This window comes from Schistocerca serialis, chromosome 11 (genome assembly GCF_023864345.2).
Source record: "Schistocerca serialis cubense isolate TAMUIC-IGC-003099 chromosome 11, iqSchSeri2.2, whole genome shotgun sequence".
NCBI classification, from domain to species: Eukaryota; Metazoa; Arthropoda; class Insecta; order Orthoptera; family Acrididae; genus Schistocerca; species Schistocerca serialis.
In genome coordinates, this window is record NC_064648.1 from 208030821 (window position 1) to 208053967 (window position 23147).

Here is a 23147-nt window from a genome sequence, read left to right on the forward strand (position 1 = left end):
CATACCATCGCCGAATGGAGTTGGCAGTTGGTGGATCTTTGTTGAACTTCGTCCTGAAGTGTCGTTGCACTGTTATGACTGACTGATGTGAGTGCATTTCAAGCACGACATACGCTATCTCGGCTCCTGTCGCCATTTTGTCTCGCTGCGCTCTCGAGCGCTCTGGCGGCAGAAACCTGAAGTGCGGCTTCAGCCGAACAAAACTTTATGACTTTTAACTATACATGACGGTAGTATCTGTTCCCGAAAGAACAGTTACCGTGGATGACGATGCAGCTTTGCTAGAAATGAAATGATAATTAAATAGACACCCTAGCTGCAAGCAGGCGTTGATATTCATTGGGGACGTTGAAAATGTGTGCCCCGACCGCGACTCGAACGCGGGATCTCCTGCTTACATGGCAGACGCTCTATCCATCTGAGCCACCGCGGGCACAGAGGATAGTGCGTCTGCAGGGACTTATCCCTTGCACGCTCCCCGTGAGGTCCACATTCCCAACATGTCCACAACACTACATTCGTAGTGCGCCTAATAGATGTTTGCCCATCATACTCATTACTCGTGGCAGATTAATCTACCAAGTCCCGTACGAGTTCGGGCATAGCGTGACCATATGTCAATGAATAGAGCTACAGTGAATTTATGAAATCGCTTCAATCATTTGTAATAGCCCAGTACTTTACCTCGGAGACTGAACGACTGGGCGCGCTAGTTGGACACAATTACCCGGTAACTGCCTCGTAAGTACTTATACCCCGGAAGAATTACCTGTCCGGTATAGCCTGCCAGAACGACCCACACGGCAGCTGAACAAGCCACCTGTGCTAATACACTGCCTGGCAAAAGAAAAGTGCAGCTCCCACTAGAGATGGTCGGATGTCAGTCTAACTTCGTATACACGTACGCAACGTCGGCAAGTACGCTGTGTGTTCAAATGTATCCGGACACCTGGCTGAAAATGAGTTACAAGTTCGTGGCGTCCTCCATCGGTAATGCTGGAATCCAGTATGGTGTTGGCTCACCCTTAGCCTTCATGACAGCTTCCACTCTCGCAGCCATACGTTCAGTCAGGTGCTGGAAGGTTTCTTGGGGAATGGCAGCCCATTCTTCACGGAGTGCTGCACTGGGGAGAGGTATCGAGGCGTGGCACGAAGTCGGCGTTCCAAAACATCCCAAAGGTGTTCTGTAGGATTCAGGTCGGGACTCTGTGCAGGCCAGGGATGTTACTGTCGTGTAACCACTCCGCCACAGGCCGTGCATAGTGAATAGGTGCTCGATCGTGTTGAAAGATGCAGGCGCAATCCCCGAATTTCTCTTTTAATAGTGGAAATCAAGAAGGTCCTTAAAACATCAATGTAGGCCTGTGTTGTGATAGTGTCACGCAAAATAATACGACCACACCATAACACCACCGCCTCAGAATTTTACTGCCGGCACTACACACGCTGGCAGATGGCGCTCACCGGGCATTCGCCATACCCACACCCTGCCATCGGATCGCCACATTGTGTACCGTGATTCGTCACTCCACACAACGTTTTTCCACTGTTCTATAGCCCAACGTTTACGCTACTTACCACGTTCACCCGAACTAACGCCGTACGACTTTTTTCCTTTGTGGCTTCATCAAGGATCGTGTGTACGTGCCTCCGCTACCAGAACTGAAGCAGCTGTTGCTACAATCACTGAAGGCAGACTTATCAACATTGGGGAAGAACTCGGCTATAGACTTTGTAACCTCCCCCTCACTTATCGTCCTTAATGACAGTGAAAAATTAAACTGCGTGTACCTAATGGAAATTTGGGAAAAGCAATCGTCACCGAAGTTAATCTGTCGATAAAGAGGGAGGAAAGGGTTACATCTAAATGAAAGGAAAACTGCAAATGAAACTGGTGGAAATTAATTTTGAAAAGGGGTAAAGTTAATAAAGAAAGTAAATGTGCGGCCGTTACGTTATCAATTAACTAGCCGTAATTAGATATTTGAGATTTGGGGGAAATTACGGTCGCCAGTCCTAAGGACAATTACTATAGTAACTGAAAAAGAAAGGTTATTACACATATAATTAGCCCTAGAAGCGTGGCAACTGAAGGTTGACACGTGCAGTGTCAAAACTGAAAGTTTGTCAGAAGTAATAAATTTCGCTACACTCTGACTTAATTTAGCAAACGAATTAATAAAACCGGAAAATCGAAAGTTAATTTAGTGACTGAAGTTAATAGTGAGCTTTCTTTCTGAAGCACATCGAAATTCAGTAAAATACGGTTAGTCTTGGACTACCTCAACAATCATTTCAAGAGCTACTCGAATCTACGCAATTTAGAAATAAGAGATTTAACTTTGAACTTGAATTAAACGATTCTGAACAATTAACAATAGTAAAATTTAGTACGTACCAAGCTGAGCTGCAGTCACAGGTAAGCTAAAATATGGTAACAAAACTCGCACTCTTAATTTGTGCTTGTGTAATCTAACTATTGTAGTCAGCTAGGAATACTTTAACTGAACTTTGAAATTAAAGCAGTGAAATCGAATGATGCTGGCGTTTGAATTTCAACGACACTCGGGTTCATTCCGGAAAAGGAGGGGACCCTGCTTGGTAATGCAATTGGGACAATGAGCAACAAAGTTTCATGCTAAGTTGCTGTAATGTTGTGATGCAACAATTTTAAAAGCTGAGGTCTGCCATACAGTTCTAAAACTTTACGTGCTTTTAGTCTTCCTTGTTGGTTGATTGAAGGTTTGAAGCCGTCGGTCGAGGAGGTGGCGACAGTCACTCATTGTCGGCCGTCGCTGTTGCAGAAGCTGGATGTTGGCGCGCCTTCTTCTCGACACGGTCACCAGGTGAAACGGGCTCTTGATGTGCGCCCGCTAATGCTTCCCGTCCGCGACACCGTGTCAGAAGCTAACATAGCAAGTCGAGCGCAGTTACATGCTGCCAAACCCCGAACGCGCGGCAACTCGCGGGAGCGTCACACAACCAACCTGCTCCGCTGCACTACCCCAGCCAGACTCTCTCTGCCCGCGCTCCACGCGACAGAGTTAACACTACCAAAGATCCTCAACACTTTCGTTCTCCACACGACCTATCGATGTATTCGTTCGATAGCATAGTTTTCCCTAGGCTAGACCCAGCGTATAAGTACAAAAACAAACCAATTATACATCGACATAAATGCATAAATATATATATACAAATAGTAAAACGATTACAATATATAAAGACACAGAAACGTCATATCCTCAGGTAACAAAATAAGGAAAAAAATTTGCAGTGCAATAGATGGAAATGGGAGGATATGCATTTCCGGCGTTACAACTTGATGTGTGCCGTGTGACAAATGGTGCTCACATTGAACATTTATAAGGTTCTTGGTAAAACTGTTTGAGTTGCTCTTTCGCCGGCCGTGGTAGCCGAGCGGTTCTAGGCGCTTCAGTCTGGAACCGCCCGACTGCTACGGACGCAGGTTCGAATCCTGCCTCGGGCATGGATGTGTGTGATATCCTTCGGTTAGTTAGGTTTAAGTAGTTCTAAGTTCTAGGGGACTGATGACCTCAGATGTTAAGTCCCATAGTGCTCAGAGCCATTTGAACCATTTGAGTTGCTCTTTCATTTGGCATATCATTTATAACTGTACGTTCAGTATAATAAATATTACGAGGGCTATCCACAAAGTACATTACGTTTTGGAATTAAAAATAAATAAAGTATTGGAAATTTCTTTTATTATATACAGATGAAAGCCACACTTAAATACTACTTTTCTACACAGTTGCCATTTAAATTAAGGCACTTATCGTAGCGATGGGCGAGCTCGGAAATTCCTTCGTCGTAAAATTCGGCCGCCTGCGCCTTCAACCACGTGGTTACCTCTTCTTGAAGCTGTGCGTCGTCATCAAAACGCTGCACAGCCAACCACTTCTTCATTGCTGGGAATAAGTGGAAGTCGCTCGGTGTCAGGTCGGGACTGTACGGCGGATGAGGAAACGACTCCCGCCTAAAAGATTCGAGAACTTCACGAGTGGCATTTGTCGTGTGGGCCCGGGCGTTGTCGTGAATCAGCAAGATCTTTGAGCCAAACTTTCCTCTTACGACGAAGGAATTTCCAAGCTCGTACATCGCTACGATAAGTGTCTTAATTTAAATGGCAACTATGTAGAAAAGTAGTATTTAAGTGTGCCTTTCATCTGTATATAATTTAAAAAAATTTCAATACTTTATTTATTTTTAACTCCGAAACGTAATGTACTTTGTGGATAGCCCTCGTATAAAGCGTTAAAACCCCGATATTCATTTGTAAACTACCTGTGTAATCTATATCAGAGTCTCAGAAAATTGTTATAGTAGTAATGATCTTTTGAAAATAATTTAGTTTCGTGACTGAATCGATTCGTTTGGTTTTTACCCCTGAGAAAATTTCATTTAACCACTTATGGGGTAATTACCATAGGCTGGGAACCACTGCCGTGGTACCCTCAGCTTCCAGAATAACTGACCTTTCCTCCACGTGGGACGACGGCGTATAACGATACACACTCTTGCAGGAGCCAGTGAAGCTGCGGATCTGGATCTGCGCTGCAGAGCACATCCTAGCGCAATACAAGAAACGTCTTCTCCGCTCTTGGTGGGCGGTATTCTCCCGCCGCAGCAGGGCTTTCGCCAAGAATAGCCCGGGATAGTCGGATGTGGGCCGGGGGTGACATTCGCCCTTGCTCGATGCGTTCTCCCTTCCTTCCTACCCCCCCCCCCCTTTCTCTCTCTCTCTCTCTCTCTCTCTCTCTCTCTCGCTCTCTCTCTCGCACTCACACACACATTGCCCGCGGCTTCGCCTAGCTGAGTTCCTCGGCTATTGATCTGCCCTTCTACTCCCACGCACGCACACACACTGGACCCCCTCACTCCCTCCCACCCTCCGTGGCCCCTGCTTGACCACTCGTACGTCTGCCGCAGACCTGATAAGCGCTCTGACGTCACTTGCGCTGTGTCCCACAGGGTCCCATCCCGGGACCATTATTACTGCTTATCACCGCAAGTACTTCCCCTCACCCACAACTGCGGATTTGGGAGTGGCCTCTTCGCGCCACAGCCGCCTATGATAGACCACCAGCCCCCAAGGGCGCACTTCGGTGCGAAGCGCTTCGCCCTGTGATGGCGATGCGAAAGCTCTGGGGTGGCTGACCTTTCTAATGAACAGGTTGTCCAGAGACCGCTACGAATTTGGTCTCATACTTAAATCATGCAATGAAGCAACCACAGTCTGTCGACATACTTAAAGGGAGATTATTCATCTCTTCGTCTCCCTCTACGATTTTTAACCTCCACGCTACCCTTTAATACTAAATTTGTGATCCCGTGATGCCTCAGAGTCCTACCAACCGGTCCCTTCTTTGTGTCAAGTTGTGCCACAAACTCCTCTTCTCCCCAATTCTATTACAATGTTAAATATGTCAATTTCAGGTACATTTATCTCGTGAGTGGTCCATGACAATGTTGTACACTTTTAATGGCTGCTGGGGGAAGAGTCTCTCTCTATTGACCTATTTTTCTACATACGTCGCTTGCATAATTTATTTTTCAGATAATTTATTCTAAGTTGTAAAATGTTTTCCGCGTGTTTAAGCTTAATTAATTCATAATTTCTACAATATTAAACTGAACTTTTTATAAAAATGCATCATGTTCAGCCCAGTTTCACTGTTATATGGTGGTAAGTTCCTGAAAAAATGTACAAAATCATTAAAAAAAGTCTGAGGAATCCGGCTTTAAAGATGAACATAGTTTGTTGCTAACTTTAGACCATCGCTGCACCTTATCATGGGCGTCATCTGCATTTTCTTCATCCTCCCTGGCTTAGCATTTCTTCAGTACACTCTTGCCTTTCTAGCTATCATTGTTGTTGTTGTGGTCTTCAGTCCTGAGACTGGTTTGATGCAGCTCTCCATGCTACTCTATCCTGTGCAGGCTTCTTCATCTCCCAGTACCTACTGCAGCCTACATCCTTCTGAATCTGCTTAGTGTATTCATCTCTTGGTCTCCCTCTACGATTTTAACCTCCACGCTGCCCTCCAGTGCTAAATTTGTGACCCCTGATGCCTCCGAACATGTTCTACCAACCGGTCCCTTCTTCTTCTCAAGTTGTACCACATATTTCTCTTATCCCCAATCCTATTCAATACCTCCTCATTAGTTATGTGATCTACCCATCTAATCTTCAGCATTCTTCTGTAGCACCTAATTTCGAAAGCTTCTATTCTCTTCTTGTCCAAACTAGTTATCGTCCATGTTTCACTTCCACACGATTTCCTTGCCATTGCCAGTCTACATTTTATATCCTCTCTACTTCGACCATCATCACTTATTTTGCTCCCCAAATAGCAAAACTCCCTTACTACTTTAAGTGTCTCATTTCCTAATCTAATTCCCTCAGCATCACCCGACTTAATTCGATAACATTCCTTTATCCTCGTTTTGCTCTTGTTGATGTTCATCTTGTATCCTCCTGTCAAGACACTATCCATTTCGTTCAACTGCACTTCCAAGTCCTTTCCTTTCTCTGACAGAATGACAATGTCATCGGCAAACAACAAAGTTTTTATTACTTCTCCATGGATTTTAATACCTACTCCAAATTTTTGTTTTGTTTCCTTCACTGCTTGCTCAATATACAGATTGAATAACATCGGGGAGAGGCTACAACCCTGTCTCACTCCCTTCCCAACCACTGCTTCCCTTTCATGTCCCTCGACTCTTATAACTGCCATCTGGTTTCTGTACAAGTTGTAAATAGCCTTTCGCTCCCTGTATTTTACCCCTGCCACCTTCAGAATTTGAAAGAGAGTATTCCAGTTAACATTGTCAAAAGCTTTCTCTACGTTTTTCATATTGTGCTGCCACCTACTGCCAGGTACTCCATATCAGCGACCTCAGCAGTCATTAGACATCGTGAGAGAGCAGAATGGGGCGCTCCGCGGAACTCACGGACTTCGAACGTGGTCAGGTGATTTGTTGTCACTCGTGTCATACGTCTGTACTCAGGATTTCCACACTCCTAAACATCCCTAGGTCCACTGTTTCTGATGTGATAGTGAAGTGTAATCGTGAAGGGGGACGTAAAGCACAAAAGCGTACAGGCCGACCTCGTCTGTTGACTGACAGAAGACGGTCGTAATGTGTAATAGGCGGACATCTATCCAGACCGTCAGACGGGAATTCCAAACTGCATCAGCATCCACTGCAAGTACTATGACAGTTAGGCGGGAGGTGAGAAAACTTGGATTTCATGGTCGAGCGGCTGCTCATAAGCCAGAAGGCTTTTGACACTGTACCACACAAGTGGCTTGTAGTGAAATTGCGTGCTTATGTAGTATCATCTCAGTTATGCGACTGAATTCATGATTTCCTGCCAGAGAGGTCACAGTTCGCAGTAATTGACAGAAAGTCGTCGAGTAAAACAGAAGTGATTTCTGGCGTTCCCCAAGGTAGTGTTATAGGCCCTCTGCTGTTCCTTATCTATATAAACGATTTAGCAGACAATCTGAGCAGCCGTCTTGTTTGCAGATGATTCCGTCATCTACCGTCTAGTAGAGTCATCAAAATATAGAAACAAATTGCAAAATGATTAAGAAAGGACATGTGTATGGTGCGAAAAGTAATGAAAATCGCGAGGTTATTCACCTGAGTGCTAAAAGGAATCCGTTAAATTTCGGTCACACGATAAATCAGGGAAATCTAAAGGCTAAAGGCCGTAAATTCAATTAAATACCTAGGAATCGCACTTACGAACAACTTAAATTGGAAAGAAAACACAGAAAACGTTTTGGGGTAGGCAAACAAAGGCTTGCGTTTTATTGACAGGACAGAAAATGTAATAGATTTACTAAGGAGAGTGCCTACACTACGCTTGTCCGTCCTTTTTTGGAGTACTGCTACGCGGTCTGGGATCCTTACCAGATAGGATTGGCAGAGTACATCGAGAAGTTCAAAGAAGAGCAGCACTTTTGTATTATCGCGAAACAGGGGAGAGAGTGTGTGTGACATGATACAAGATTTGGGGTTGACATCATTGAAGCAAGGGCGTTTCTCGTTGCGGCGGGATCTTTTCGCGAAATTCCTATCACCAATGCGAAAATATTTCGTTGACGCCGACCTACAGAGAGAGAAACGATAATCGTGACAAAATAAGGGAAAGCAGTGCTCGGACGGAAAGATGAAGGTCTAAGTTTTCCCCGCGCGCTGTTCGAGATGGAAGAATACAGAATTATTGTTAAGGTAGTTTGAAGACCCTCTACCAGGCACTTAAATGTGATTTGTAATCTATGTAGGTGTAGATATACGTCGAAACATCTTCCTTCATTATATACTTTAAGGGTAGATTGTACGTTCGTAGGGGGCAAAATTAAAAAAAAATTTTTTTTGTTCATAAACATTCCTTGCAGAGAATTTTACTAGAGAAATATGCTTTTAAAGACATTTTAGTTACTAAAAGCTTTAGATATTCATTTACTTTAAGGGCAGCCCATGTTGCCACGCCTCCCCTTTGCCTTATGTCAACATCTTGAACTTCAGAAACCTAATTTTCTGATTTGTAAAAATATTTCGTGCTCACAGTTGGCTGCCCTGTTCGGGCGCTACATTCACTGGTTCCTTGTCCTTCCAGAACTCAAATGAACCATTGAACAGTGTCATATGGTCTAGAATTCCTAAAACAGTATTTGAAGGTAAAGATGCACTGAATTTGCGTGTTTGTGATGCTGTTCTTCCATTTAATGATGGCAGTGTGGGGAGAGTTAGGCCGCTTCGAAAGTTAGGCGTAGTCTCTTGGGAAAATATGGTGATGGTATGTTCCGAACTGGATGCTTTCCATCTGAAGAAAGCAGGTTATGAAGTGACTATGATAGCTAGAGACCAGATGGCAGTTACAAAGAGTCGAGGGGCATGAAAGGGAAGCAGTGGTTGGGAAGGGAGTGAGACAGGGTTTCAGCCTATCCCCGATGTAATTCAATCTGTATATTGAGCAAGCAGTAAAGGAAACAAAATAAAAATTCGGGGTAGGAATTAAAATCCATGGAGAAGAAACAAAAACGTTGAGGTTCGCCGATGACATTGTAATTCTGTCAGAGACAGCAAAGGACTTGGAAGAGCAGTTGAATGGAATGGACAGTGTCTTGAAAGGAGGATACAAGATGAACATCAACAAAAGCAAAACGAGGATAATGGAATGTAGTTGAATTAAGTCGGGTGATGCTGATGGAATTAGATTCGGAAATGAGACACTTAAAGTAGTAAAGGAGTTTTGCTATTTGGGGAGCAAAATAAGTGATGATGGTCGAAGTAGAGAGGATATAAAATGTAGACTGGCAATGGCAAGGAAAGCGTTTCTGAAGAAGAGAAATTTGTTAACATCGAGTATAGATTTAAGTGTCATTAAGTCTTTTCTCATAGCATTTGTATGGAGTGTAGCCATGTATGGAAGTGAAACATGGACAATAAATAGTTTGGACAAGAAGAGAATAGAAGCTTTCGAAATGTGGTGCTACAGAAGAATGTTGAAGATTAGATGGGTAGATCACATAACTAATGAGGAGGTATTGAATAGAAGTGGAGAGAAGAGAAATTTGTAGCACAACTTGACTAGAAGAACCGATCGGTTGGTAGGACATGTTTTGAGGCGTCAAGGGATCACCAAGCTAGTATTGGAGGGCAGCGTGGAGGGTAAAAATCGTAGAGGGAGACCAAGAGATGAATACACTAAGCAGATTCAGAAGGATGTAGGCTGCAGTAGGTACTGGGAGATGAAGAAGCTTGCACAGGATAGAGAAGCATGGAGAGCTGCATCAAACCAGTCTCAAGACTGAAGACCACAACAACATAACATGTTTTTGGTGGTGTCCGGATACTTTTGATCACGTAGTGTATTTAGGCGGTCGCCTCTGGGACTCACTCTTCCAGTTTGGCATCTGTCACTCCACTCGCAGATCGGGCTCAGGTCATGTCACAGGTTACGTCAGTACATAGGGACCAGATTAGTGACTATAGCAAGATTACCGATGTTGTCTGGAAAAGGAAAATTAGTGATGTGCTTGCACCACGACACATGGACTCTATTCAAGTTAAGTAAATGTTCATGTAAGTAAGGAACCGTAGTAATCCACGTGTGCATTTGCGTTGTAGAAAGAGGATTCCAGCCTCCCGTAACAACATCCTCTGCCTTGCTTGCTTGCGGTACGAGACTATACAGAAATTATCTCAGTATGATACAGAATACAAGATTTCTGTTTGCTCACTATCCAGGAAGAGAAATTCAGCTAAAGTATTCTGTAACGAAGCACTTGAGTTGTGTGAGACTCTTGACAGAGGCAAAGACGAGTAAAGAGAATAACAACTCTGCTCACAGAGAAACCATTTCACATACTCCTTGCCGGCCGGGGTGGATGAGCGGTTCTAGGCGCTACAGTCTGGAACCGCGCGACCGCTACGGTCGCAGGTTCGAATCCTGCCTCGGGCGTGGATGTGTGTGATGTCCTTAGGTTAGTTAGGTTTAAGTTCTAGGGAACTGATGACCTGAGCAGTGAACTCCCATAGTGCTCAGAGCCATTTGAATACACTCCTTGTGGCGAAAGCAGTTCTCAAAATCTGACGGCTAGGTTCTCCACTTTGGTTCTTGCCATGCGAACTCTCTCGATCCTTCGGGGGGGGGGGGGGGGCAGTGTGTGAGATGGATCCTTGCATGGATGTACCTCCGAACGATAGATCGATCGATCTATCGAACCCCACAGATAAGTGCCTCTCTGCGCCATACGCCTGCTCCCTCCTGGACACGCAAGGTCTTGGCATCACTTCTCATTGGACTCAGCAGCAGAAGCAGTGTTCTCCTGAAGATGGCGAACAGTTGGACCGCCGAAACACTGGATAGAGTTGATTTTAGAATCCGGCATCAAACCCTAAGACACTTTCAAAACTGATCACGCCGGGAAAGCCTACGAAGTCAAATGTAGAGAAGCAGTTTGGAATGTGTAGCTAACTGTTGCAAATAAAACATTTTTTTTCACTGTGGTTTTCATTTCACAACCGATCGAAGGTTGGAAAAAAAAGTTACCTCTCGTAACAGTAGGACCACGCCGGTGAAGCCAGTGTAGTCCCTCAAACTGAGCCCCATGCCCCCCCCCCCCCCATACTGTTCACTCAATTCCTGATTTTCCATGTTTGCGGTGGTTTGCAACGTAAATTACATGGCCCTTCCTTTACTGATACCCGCACGTACTCTGACCCGCAGTGGTCTTTTTGATTTCTTCCTGGTGCGTGTCCCGAATGAGCGAACGAGGAGACAAATAAAAGAGGCGGAGAGACAGAGAAAGTATTCTATTCTGGCGGCGGGGACAGCCGTGTGGTCAAATAATGGCGGAAGCAGACATAAATATGTATCGCGATCTGCGCTGGGCATCGAAAGCGTCAGAGCGGCCAGTAGTATTTCTTCGTCGTCATGCGAAATATCGTTACCGTTCGTCTGGCGGTCGCTCTCGTTACGCTGGCGTACAAAAGAGCACGCACGCACACGTACGCAGTTCCACCCCACCCCTCTGCTCTCCCCCGTCCTTCCACACGTTCGTTCCTTTCTCTGACATTTCCGAGTTTTAACTCGGTTAGTTAATTGGGTGTCTGTTTTGCGAGCCGTATCGCAGTGGAGGAAAAATTACTGCCAAGTACGATTGGATATCACCGGGGTTTTTTTACGCGCAGTCGGACGTCACGATGGAAAAAAACTGGGATTGGGGAGAAGAGGAGGGGGGGTGGGGGGTGGGGGGGAGTAGCAGCGGTTGATCTCGTTACAGGCGGGGGCTTCAAAAGCGTCGATTCCTAATTTATTATTTTTGCCTCTGAGAATTTTACGCAGGTGATGCGGCACCTGAATTTACTTCGGTTCGTCGATACGTGCGCACGCACGCACGCACACACACGCACACACGCACACACACACACACACACACACACACACACACACACACACATATCAACACCGAGCGAGGCGGTGTGGAGGTTAGCACACTGGACTTGCATTCCGGAGGACAGCAGTTCAAATCCTCGTCCGGCCATCCTGATTTAGGTTTTCCGTAAATTTCCTAAACCGCTTCAGGCAAATGCCGGGATGTTTCCTTTAAATGGCCACAGCCGACTTCCTTTCCCGCCCTTCCCTAATCCGATGGGACCGATGACCCTGCTGTTTGGTTCCCTCCCCCAAATCAACCAACCCATACACACACACACACACACACACACACACACACACACACACACACACACGTATGGACGTGCTCGCAAATCCTACGTTACATAGTACCGTTCTTCAGTAAATGTCTCCTAAAGAATACTGTGGTTGTGAAGGGTTTTACAGGTTTGTACAAAACAGAGAAAGACACTCGGAAGGAAAAAAAAAACCACCGCGAAGAAGTTTTCCTCATGGGACGGAAATCGGTAGATATGGAGGACATGTACAGACAAACAAATGACTACAATTTAAGAAAAGGTGTATGATCTACTCAAGACAAAGAACTTCACAAATTGAGCCCATACACGCCCTGATACAGGCAGTTATTCGGCTTGGCATTGACTGATGGCGTTTTTGGTGCCAAATTGTGCCCAATTGACGCGTTAGATCATTTTATTTATTTATTTTTCAGAAATATAGCTTATTATCTAAAAAGCTAAAATAGGCCGTACAAATCACGATTTCTTGGATAGCTATAAAAATGGCTCTCAGCACTATGGGACTTAATATCTATGGTCATCAGTTCCCTAGAACTTAGAACTAAGAACTACTTAAACCTAACTAAACTAAGGACGTCACACAACACCCAGTCATCACGAGGCAGAGAAAATCGCTGACCCCGCCGGGAATCGAACCCGGGAACCCGGGCGTGGGAAGCGAGAACGCTACCGCACGACCACAAGCTGCGGACAGCTATAAGTTACGTATTAATTACTTATTTCTAACACTTAATTTTAAAAAAGAAGAGCTTGTCAAAACCACGAGCTGGTTGGAGCCCACAGTGCTCCAAACGTTCTCAATTCGGGTGAGATCCAGCGACATTGCTGCCCTAAGAAGGGTTTAGCAGCATCAAAGTCCCACAGGAGATTCTCTCGCCGTGTAAGCCCAGGATTTATTGCCGAGAAGGACAACGAAACGGGGCGTAGAATATCATCGCCGTATCGCTGTGCTGTAAGGATGCTGCTGGTAACATCAAAGGGGTCTTGCTTTGAAAAGAAATGGCAACCCGGATCATGACTCCTGTTTGTCGGGTGACAGTCAGGTTGGTAACCCACAGCTGTCCGGAGCGTCTCCAGACGTGTATTCGACCTGGGAACTCATTGACTGGGGTGGAACTGTCTTCAGTGATGAGTCAAGCTTCGAGCTGATCCCCGATGACCAACGAAGAAGTCTCTGCAGAGGTTCCGGACAGCATTGGGATACCAACCTGACTGTTGCCCACCATATGGGCCAACATCCAGGAGTATTGCTTCCAGAATGAGATTTTCACTCTGCAGCGGAGTGTGCGCTGATATGAAACTTCCTGGCAGATTAAAACTGTGTGCCGGATTGAGACTCGAACTCGGGATTTTTGCCTTTCCCGGGCAAGTGCCTTACCAACTGAGCTACCGAAGCACGACTCACGCCCCGTTCTCACAGCTTTACTTCTGCCAGTATGTACTCCGCTACCTTCCAAGCATGACAGAAGCTCTCCTGCGAACCTTCTGTGAAGTTTGGAAGGTAGGAGACGAGGTACTGGCAGAAGTGAAGCTGTGAGGACGGGGCGTGAGTCCTGCTTGGGTAGCTCAGTTGGTAGAGCACTTTCCCGCGAAATACAAAGGTTCCGAGTTCGAATCTCGGTCCGGCACACAGCTTTAATCTGCCAGGAAGTTTCAGCAGCATTGCTCTGTGGTGCCATTTCTTTTCACAGCAGGACCTCCGTGGTTGGCATCCGCGATGCCCTTACAGCACAACAGGGGGTCGATGGCATTCTACGCACGTTTTTGTTGCCGTTCATGGGTAACCACCCTGGCTATTTCAGCAAGATAACGCCCGCCCGGAGACGGCGAGAGTTTCTGCTGCTTGTCTCCGTGTCTTGCCGAAACATTGATTAGCCACCGAAGGCAGGGTCCTCCAACCAGCTCGAGGTTTTGACGATCTAAAGCACCAATTGGACAGAATTTGGCACTGTGTCCCTCAGGAGGACGTACAGCACCTGTATCAATCAGTGCCAAGCCGAATAACTGTTTGTGCAAGGGCCAGAGGTGGACCAACATGTTACTCAACTGCTGACTTCGTAAAGGCCTTTGTATCCAATAAATCCTTTTCCGAAATTGTAATCATTTCTTTCTTCGTGCATGTTCACCACATACATCGTTTTCGTCCGCCGCTCGTGGTCGTGCGGTAGCGTTCTCGCTTCCCGCGCCCGGGTTCCCGGGTTCGATTCCCGGTGGGGTCAGGGATTTTCTCTGCCTCGTGATGACTGGGTGTTGTGTGATGTCCTTAGGTTAGTTAGGTTTAAGTAGTTCTAAGTTCTAGGGGACTGATGACCATAGCTGTTAAGTCCCATAGTGCTCAGAGCCATTTGAACCATACATCGTTTTCCGTCCCATTAGGATAATTTCTTCGTGACGCGTCCTTTTTGTTTTTTGGTTTTAGAGTGCTTGATATAAAGTAGCTCACCTGTGTAACTATTATTTCGCGGGAAAAAAAATAGAATGACTCCCTCTCGTTTAGACCAGTACAGTGCCCATTGCATTGCGGGAAAAGAAAACAGAAGTTGTATGGGATTCTTTTCTTGTTGCATACTTCATAACACACACCCTTAACTTTGGACTTTGCTGAGATGGGGTGCCTTCCGCGTACCAGCGATACAAACAGCCGTACTGTAAGTGCAGCTACATCGGAGGGGTATCTTTGGAGATGCCAGACTGTGGTGTTTTTTTATAATGCTTGACTTTACCAGGAATGGAGAAAAAGATCTTTAGGTAATTCGTTAAAATTTTTAAAAAAGTCTAACAAAAGTTGTTTTAATGCCTATATAGAATTTACATAAGGAAACGTGACGACAAGTTAGTTTCGGTTGTAATTAACGTACATCTTCAGGTCATGGTCATTAAATGCAGGTTGAACACAAAGTGGGTATACCAATATTACCATCATGCAGTGCTATAGATTTGTGTAGAATGCGACAGGAATAAGATATTTGTTTGTCATATTAACAGAATCTTCCGTCGGTTCTTGGTAGAACAACATTATAATAATAAATGAAAAGCACCAGTTTGCTTTTGTTCTACAATATTACTTTTATTGTAAACCGGTTTTCGGATTACAAGGCCATCTTCAGACATTTACTGAGTATTATCCCCAAAGAAGTTAAATGTTAGCAGACAACATTAGAAGAGAAGTAACACATCTAGAGTGAAGTAGAAACATACAGTAAGTAACATCTTTGCAATGAAATAGTAAAAACTGAACTGTACATAAATAACAATGGACTTGACAGGAAAACCTATAGCACAAAATAGGAATACAAAAGCGCGGCGAGTCGTTGGGCAAGGCGTCTTGTTATCATCGCAAGCCTGTCCGAAAACCTCCCTGACAGAGCGAGGTGGCGCAGTGGTTAGCACACTGGACTCGTATTCGGGAGGACGACGGTTCAATCCCGTGTCTGGCCATCCCGATTTAGGTTTTCCGTGATTTCCCTAAATCACTCCAGGCAAATGCCGGGATGGTTCCTTTGAAAGGGCGCGGCCGACTTCCTTTCCCGTTCTTCCCTAATCCGACGAGACCGATGACCTCGCAGTTGGTCTCTTCCCCCCCAGAACAACCCAACCCAAACCTCCCTGATGCGGGTCGGCCGCGCACAACTGCGGCTCCTGCGGTACTGGAACGTGTGGACACTCTCATTCGAGGTGACTGACAGCACACAATCAAACAAGTCACTGCTGAAGTCACTGTATCTGATGTTAGTGCTGACACACTCGTCCACCAGTTGGGGTATTCAGAGGTGTGTGGGTTCCTCGAAACCTAACATAAGTGCATAAGGAGTAAACGAAGGGCCATCTGTGCGGAATTGCTTCTACATTACGAGGCTGATCGTGACAGTATTTTTTTTGTCAACCATCGTCTCAGGCGATGAAACCTGGTTTCACCGCTTCGAACGGGAAACTACCGGACAATCTATGGAGTGGCTCCACGCCACGTCTGCTTCGAAGATAACGTTCGAAGCCGCACCCCCAGTTGGTAATGTCATGGTGACGGTCGTCCGGGATTCTGCAGGGATTATTCTGTCTGAAGTCCTCCCTGATGGTGCAACAATCAACTCTCAAGTGTGCTGTGCTGTCACCAAGAAACTGAAGAAACCTCTTCAACATGTCTGTTACCACAAAAATGCAATCTAACATCTCCTTCTCCACAGTAACACCTACATACGTTTGCGAGCACGGGAGGTGCTCACAAAACTACATCGAACTATTCTTCCTCATCCGGCCTAGAGCCTTGATCTCGTGGCTTCCATGTCTTTGGCCCAATAAAGGATCCACTCCGCGGGGAGCAGTAAGTGGATGATGGGGAGGTCACTCCAACGGCGACTATAGTTCAATTCTTTTATCTTGGCGGTTCGCGCATGCCCGCCCAGACGCGGGAGATTGCTGCGTTGCCAGTTGTACGCGCCAAGAGAAGCAGCGCCATAGTACAGTATAGTTGGCAAACTTACGTTTAGGGGGGAGCGCGCAGTTTATGAAGTAAAGCCACCACGGCCGCATTAACCCTTTCGCTGCTACTGAGACGTGCTCCCCGCATTCCGCGCTGTGCGCGATTTTGTCATCACTGCACTGCTCGCCTGTGCAGACACATGGTGTTCCGACTGCTTTGACACACTTTATCATTCGATTTCACAAAAACTATTTGGCCCAATAATATGATTTTTACACATTTTCTTGACTGATATCTTCCCCCCATAAATGACTTATTTTGTTTCGATGTTCAACGCAGTTATTGTGCAGCATTAGATGTAGTAAACCATTTGCACGAAACGCAGAGGTAAAAGTCCATAGCGTATACTTTCCGTATGGTCGTTTTTAGTTGCCACTAGAAATTTCAAAAAATTACATTCAAACGAATAAAATTCATGAAGTAAGACACTTCAGTATTGTTTTTAAATAAAGTATATTGAGTACCGAACAAGATTTGAACTCCGAACCTTTCACTTACCAGGCATACACTTTAACCATTACGCTAACGCAGCTCTTCGTTCAATATATCTCCCGGAGGACTTTAAAATTTCACGCAAAATAACACTGTTGGTATGACTATGAATTACTCACGTTTCGTCGAAGTACAATAGGAAATAAACAATTACTGCTGTTCTTTATTGCGAAAAAGCGGTTCGTGAGAATGATACAAACACCTTTCCTTGCTATCGCCTGAACTAGGAGGCTTATTGCTTGTTTGGTTTAATTAATTAATAGAATACGAAGCAATTGGTATAAAAAATGCTTTTTCCAAACTTTCTACAAAAGAAAGTCTCCTATCAAAACATTGCTTTTGTTCAATTACTTTATTTATGACTGAACGTTTCCAAAACTGAAGACACTCGTCCGTGCTCTGCACTGCAGTCGAGCTCTGGCAACGCCGTTCTCTGTTCATTGGCCGACTGTGTTTTGTGACGTCAGATGCGCAGAACGAACCTAAACTCGGCTGCCGTCGTAAATGACGCGCACTTTAGTAGAGACGTACCACACGGGCATACAGGGGCTGCCTGTGAGGTGGGGCTCCCAGTGAGCAGATTGTGTTGGACAACAGGGCTTCGGTGTATTGGAATCCGGAGAAAAACCCATGTGCCTTCAGAAAAAAGTTATGTTACCTTACTTGTTGAGCGTTCCTCATATTTAAGTAGATCTATAATGTGGGACTTTCAGTTAAGGTGCTCATCAATGTAGACTGCATGACTAAACAAGTCAAGCACCCACAAGACGTGCCTGAATGTCAACGTAAACATGCGGATGTACACGCCGTCAGTGGCTATGTAAATGGTTAAGAAAAATGGTTGAAATGGCTCTGAGCACTATGGGACATCTGACGTCAACAGTCCCCTAAAACTTAGAACTACTTAAACCTAACTAACCCAAGAGCATCACACACATCCATGCCCGAGGCAGGATTCGAACCTGCGACCATAGCGGTCACGCGGTTCCAGACTGAAGCGCCTAGAACCGCTCGGCCACTCTGGCCGGCAATGATTAAGAGTTGGAGTTGTCTGTGACAGAACAGACCGCAGAGTGTTTAGAGTATATTAGGGACTTGAACAGCGTCAGGTGTTCAGCGATCACTGCGAATGACGCGGAGATGCCATGTACTCGGACAGCGTTACCACCATCTGATGTTGTTTGAAAGGAATCTCATTGTGGATCTCCAATTGGCCGCAGTACCCAGATTCGTGGGACATTAGGATCTAACGTCGTTCGATGTTGGACTGCATAGAATCTTTTGGGCAGGCCTGTTTGTCGTCAAGTTCCGCTCGACAACGTCTGACCACCACGAGACAAGATCGCCACATGGTGCACCGAGAACATTGTAGCCTCGCCACATATGCGCCTGGCACACGAGAACAAGTAATGGACTCCCTGAAACATTATGTCATCCTGCTCTATTATTCATCAGAGACTAGCATCAACCAGGCTCAGGAGTTATCCTCTGATGCACAGTGTGTCAAGTCCGTAACCGAAACGGTTGCGTTTGGAATAGTGCAGTGACGCCGAAGTATGGATTACTGATCAATGGTGCCGCATTGTGTTCAGCGATGAATTGAGGTTCTGCACTGCCCTCGATCACTATCGTCGGTGACTACGTTGGCCACCTGGGGTGAGATCCCATTCTACCAGTGATATGAAGACACACGACGGTCTTCCACCTGGTGCCACGGTATGAGATGTCATTGGTATGACTTGCTGTTGTAGCTGGCAGTGATTGAGGGAACTCCGACAGTACGTCAGTATGTCATGTAGATATTCTGTCTTCATGTGTTACCTCAAGTCCGACATTATTGAGATGTAATTTTTCAAGAGGACAATGCGTCACCTCACGTATTGTGTCCTCATGTGTTGCCTCTCGTGCGACATTATTGTGATATCATTTTCCAAGAGCACAATGTGCCTCCACACATATTCTATCTTCATGTTTTGCCTCTCAAGTGACGTTATTGTAATTTTATTTTTCAAGATGACAATGCATCTCCACACATTTTCTGTACTACCGCGTTGTCTCTCGTGCAAAGTTATTGTGAGGTCATTTTTCAAGAGGACAATGTGCCTCCACACATTTTCTGTCCTTGTTTGTTTTTCTCTTGTGCGAAGTTATTGTGAGATCATTTCTGAAGTGGACGATGCGCCTCCATACATTTTCTGTCCTTGCATGTTGTCTCTCAAGCGGAGTTATTGTGAGGTCGTTTTTCAAGATGACAATATGCCTCCACACATATTCTGTCCTCATATATTGCCTCTCATGTGACATTATTGTGATATCATTTTTCAAGAGGACAATGTGTCTCCACACATTTTCGTCCTCGTGTGTTGTCTCTCATACGAAATTACTGTGATGTCATTTTTCAAGAGAACAATGTGCCTCCTCGCATTTTCTGTCATCATGTGTTGCCTCTTGTGTGAAGTTATTGTGAGGTCATTTTTCAAGATGACAATGCGCCTCCACACACATTCTGCTCTCATATATTGCTTCTCATGTGACTGTATTGTGATGTCATTTTTCAAGAGGACAATGCACCTCCACACATATTCTGTCATCATTTGTTGCTTCTTGTGCGAAGTTATTGTGAGGTCATTTTTCAAGATGACAATGTACTTCCACACACATTCTGCACTCATATATTGCCTCTCATGTGACTATTTTTCAAGAGGACAATGTGCCTCCTGTCATATTCCGTCCTCATGTATTGCCTCTCATGTGACATTATTGTGATATCATTTTTCAAGAGGACAATGCGCCTCCACACATCTTTGTCCTTGTGTCTTGTCTCTCATGCGAAATTGCTGTGATGTCATTTTTCAAGAGAACAATGCGCCTCCACACATGTTTGTCCTTGTGTCTTGTCTTTCATACGAAATTACTGTGATGTCATTTTTCAAGAGAACAATGTGACTCCACACACATTCTGTACTCATGTATTGCCTCTCATGCGAAGTTATTATGAGGTCATTTTTCAAGGGAACAATGCACATGCAGATATGGCAGCTGTCTGAATGAACGGTGTGTATAATGTAGATACGCTCCTATAGTCAGCATCATCCCCAGATCTGTTGCCAAAAGAACATGAGTGAGAGCAGCTCAAGCATCAGTTGTGTTGCAGCGCCAGTATCTGGGATATCAAAGATCAGTTAAAACAGATGTGGGCCAGCTTGACTGAGAGGACGATACAATGGCTTTATACGACACCCTTCGCAACCTAATCAGCGCATGGATCCAGAGCAGAGGAGGCTCTCACTGCCCACGTTCCGCGTAAATTTCACCGGATTCTGTAATCACAGAAATAATATAACACGCCCTCTGAACCCGTGAAGTTCCATTTCGTTTCCTCCTAGCCTTCTGCCTGCTTCACTGTTTTTGTCAAGTAACTTACAGTCAGTTGCGGGCACTTGACGCGAAGTATTTAAGCGGAGCAGACAGGGATGGGGGATCACGCTAGAGAAGAAATGGGCTGGAAATGGGGAAATCCACCGAGATAAGCGACTTTGACAATGGGCAGATTACTATTACGCAGAGCCTGTGAACGAGCATCTCGAAAACGGAGGAGCTGGTCGAATGTTCACGTGCTACTGCCGTGAGCATCTGCAGAAAGAGGTACGAGGGGACTTGGATTATCACTAGACGCTAAATGGTTGGACGTGCAAGACTCTTCACAGAGCGTGGGGTTCGGAGGCTTGGCTGCTCTGTGAAGTAGAATAGTTGATAATCTGTGGCATCGTTGCCGAAATAGCACAGTGCTGGTGCACACACAAGTGTTTTGGAGCACCCTACGTACTCACATGTTGATCCAACGATATCGTCAATTACGCCCGAAAGGGGCACGGGACCACCGGGTTCGACCGTCGAACGATGGAAACGTGTCGGTTCTCCTGGTGGACCACATTTTTGCTACATGGTCGTCTCCAAAATCGCCGTCATCGGGGTGGACGGCGCCTCGAAACGTGCAGCGCGCCACGGACGCACGCTGGTGGGAGCTGTATTAATATGCTATGTGGAGACATTGTCTTGCGCTTGCCTGGGACTTGTGGTAGTAATTGCAGACACCCTGACAGCTGCGAACCATTTGCATCTCTTCATGCTTGATGTCTTCCCTGACGGCGGTTTCATCTTACAGCTGTGTAACTGTCCGTGTCTCGGAGCCAGAACCGTGCTACAGAGGTTTTAGGAGCATTATAGTGCCTCGGCGACCGAATTCGCCTGATTTAGATCCTAAGAAACACATCTGCATCGCTATCGAGCGCCATCATTGCACACGCAAAGGAGCGGCCCGTTGTTTACGCGAATTTTATGACCTGTGGGTAGACATCTAATACCACATACCTCCACAAACTGCATGATACTTGTAAGCGTAGGTTTCCGCGGCCGTTGTCTTCTTCAATAAAATTCTTCAGGGTATCAGACCGCATCGTCATAATTTAAAATGCGCCAACGTTTCGGCCAGCGTTGCAGCTAGCCTACATCAGGGCCTTACGATACCTGCTAAATGAACACACTTGGTTCCTTAAATAGCTGCACGAGAAAACCGTGTCGTTACTTGATTGGCTGTAAAAGGAGGAGGAGGAGGGGTGAAAGGTATGCTTTATTGGTGTTTCCTTTATTATCTGTCATTGGCTGAAGTAGCTGTTTTCTATTGATCTTTATATTAATCCACCCCATTGGAGGAGACGGACGAAAAGCGAACAGGTGATGGCCGTGACGTCACACTGTTTCCATGCTGTCCAGAAGCCGGCTGCGGCGTGCCATTGCTCTGTGCGCTCGCGACCACTACTGCGGCTCTCCGCGTGTCTGCATGGGCCGCCACGGCTCTGCCGCCGCTCCGTAGCCCTGCTATTGCAGGCAGCCAAGACCTCGGAAGCTTGTACCCGTCCTCTCTATTCATGTTGGCGGGTCTTTTGGCTATTTCTATCGCCTCTCTAATCCTTCTTTTGATAGTGAGAGGCTGTTTCGCCAGGACGCGGGCTTCTTGAAAAAATATTGGTTTCCCGCACTCGTCCCGGTGTTCCGCCACTGCTGACTTAGTGTGTTGTTTCAGGCGGATATACCTTTCATGTTCCTAGAGCCTTGTGCTAATCGGACGTCCAGTCTCACCTATGTAGACTAATCCACACGCACAACCAATTTCATACACGCCAGCTGTGTGTAGTTTGTCAACTGCATCCTTGGTAGCACCGAGCATGTCTGATATTTTGTTTCCGCTTCGGAAAATTGGTTTGATGTCGGCTTTTCGTAGAATTTTGCCAATACGTTCGGTGACCCCTTGTACATATGGTAACACAGCAATGCTCTGTGCCTCCTTCTCCTCTTCCCTATTAGTCTTCTCCCTTGTCGACATGGTGCTGTCTATCATCTGCTTCCCATAGCCATTAGTTCCGAAGATGGAGCTGAGGTGTTCAAGTTCTGTCTTCAGATGTTCTTCGTCGCTTATCCTGTACGCTCTCTTCGTTAGCGTGTGCAGGGCGGACTTCTTCTGCGTGGGGTGATGGTGGGAGGGGGCGTGAAGGCACCTGTCCGTATTGGTTGGTTTCCTGCACACTTTGTGGCCAAGTTTACCATCAGGTTTTCGATAAACTTCCACGTCGAGAAAAGGCAGCACCCCATTCTTCTCTGTTTCCATTGTAAACTGAATTTTCCTATGCTGTTGGTTAAGGTGCTTGTGCAAGTTCTGTAACTCCTCTTCTCCGTGGGGCCAGATGACGAAAGTATCATCGACATAGCGAAGCTTGCTTTCCGCACCCTCGGCAGGCATCCTCAATTTTATAAATGGGACCTGTACTATAGAAGACGCCGGCGGCCATTTGCTGCAACAAGCATCAATACTCAAACTAAGGTTTTATTCGGTGGTTTTGATCAAGTTAGAATTAGA

The 23147-nt window shown here is 45.8% G+C and overlaps 1 non-coding gene across 1 annotated transcript; it reads right to left on the reverse strand.

The window, feature by feature from the left end:
- Positions 1-359: 359 nt before the first annotated feature.
- On the reverse strand, positions 360-434 carry Trnat-ugu (transfer RNA threonine (anticodon UGU)). Its single transcript has one exon. It is a non-coding gene; the product is annotated as a tRNA-Thr (tRNA).
- Between the last annotated feature and the right edge of the window lie 22713 nt (positions 435-23147).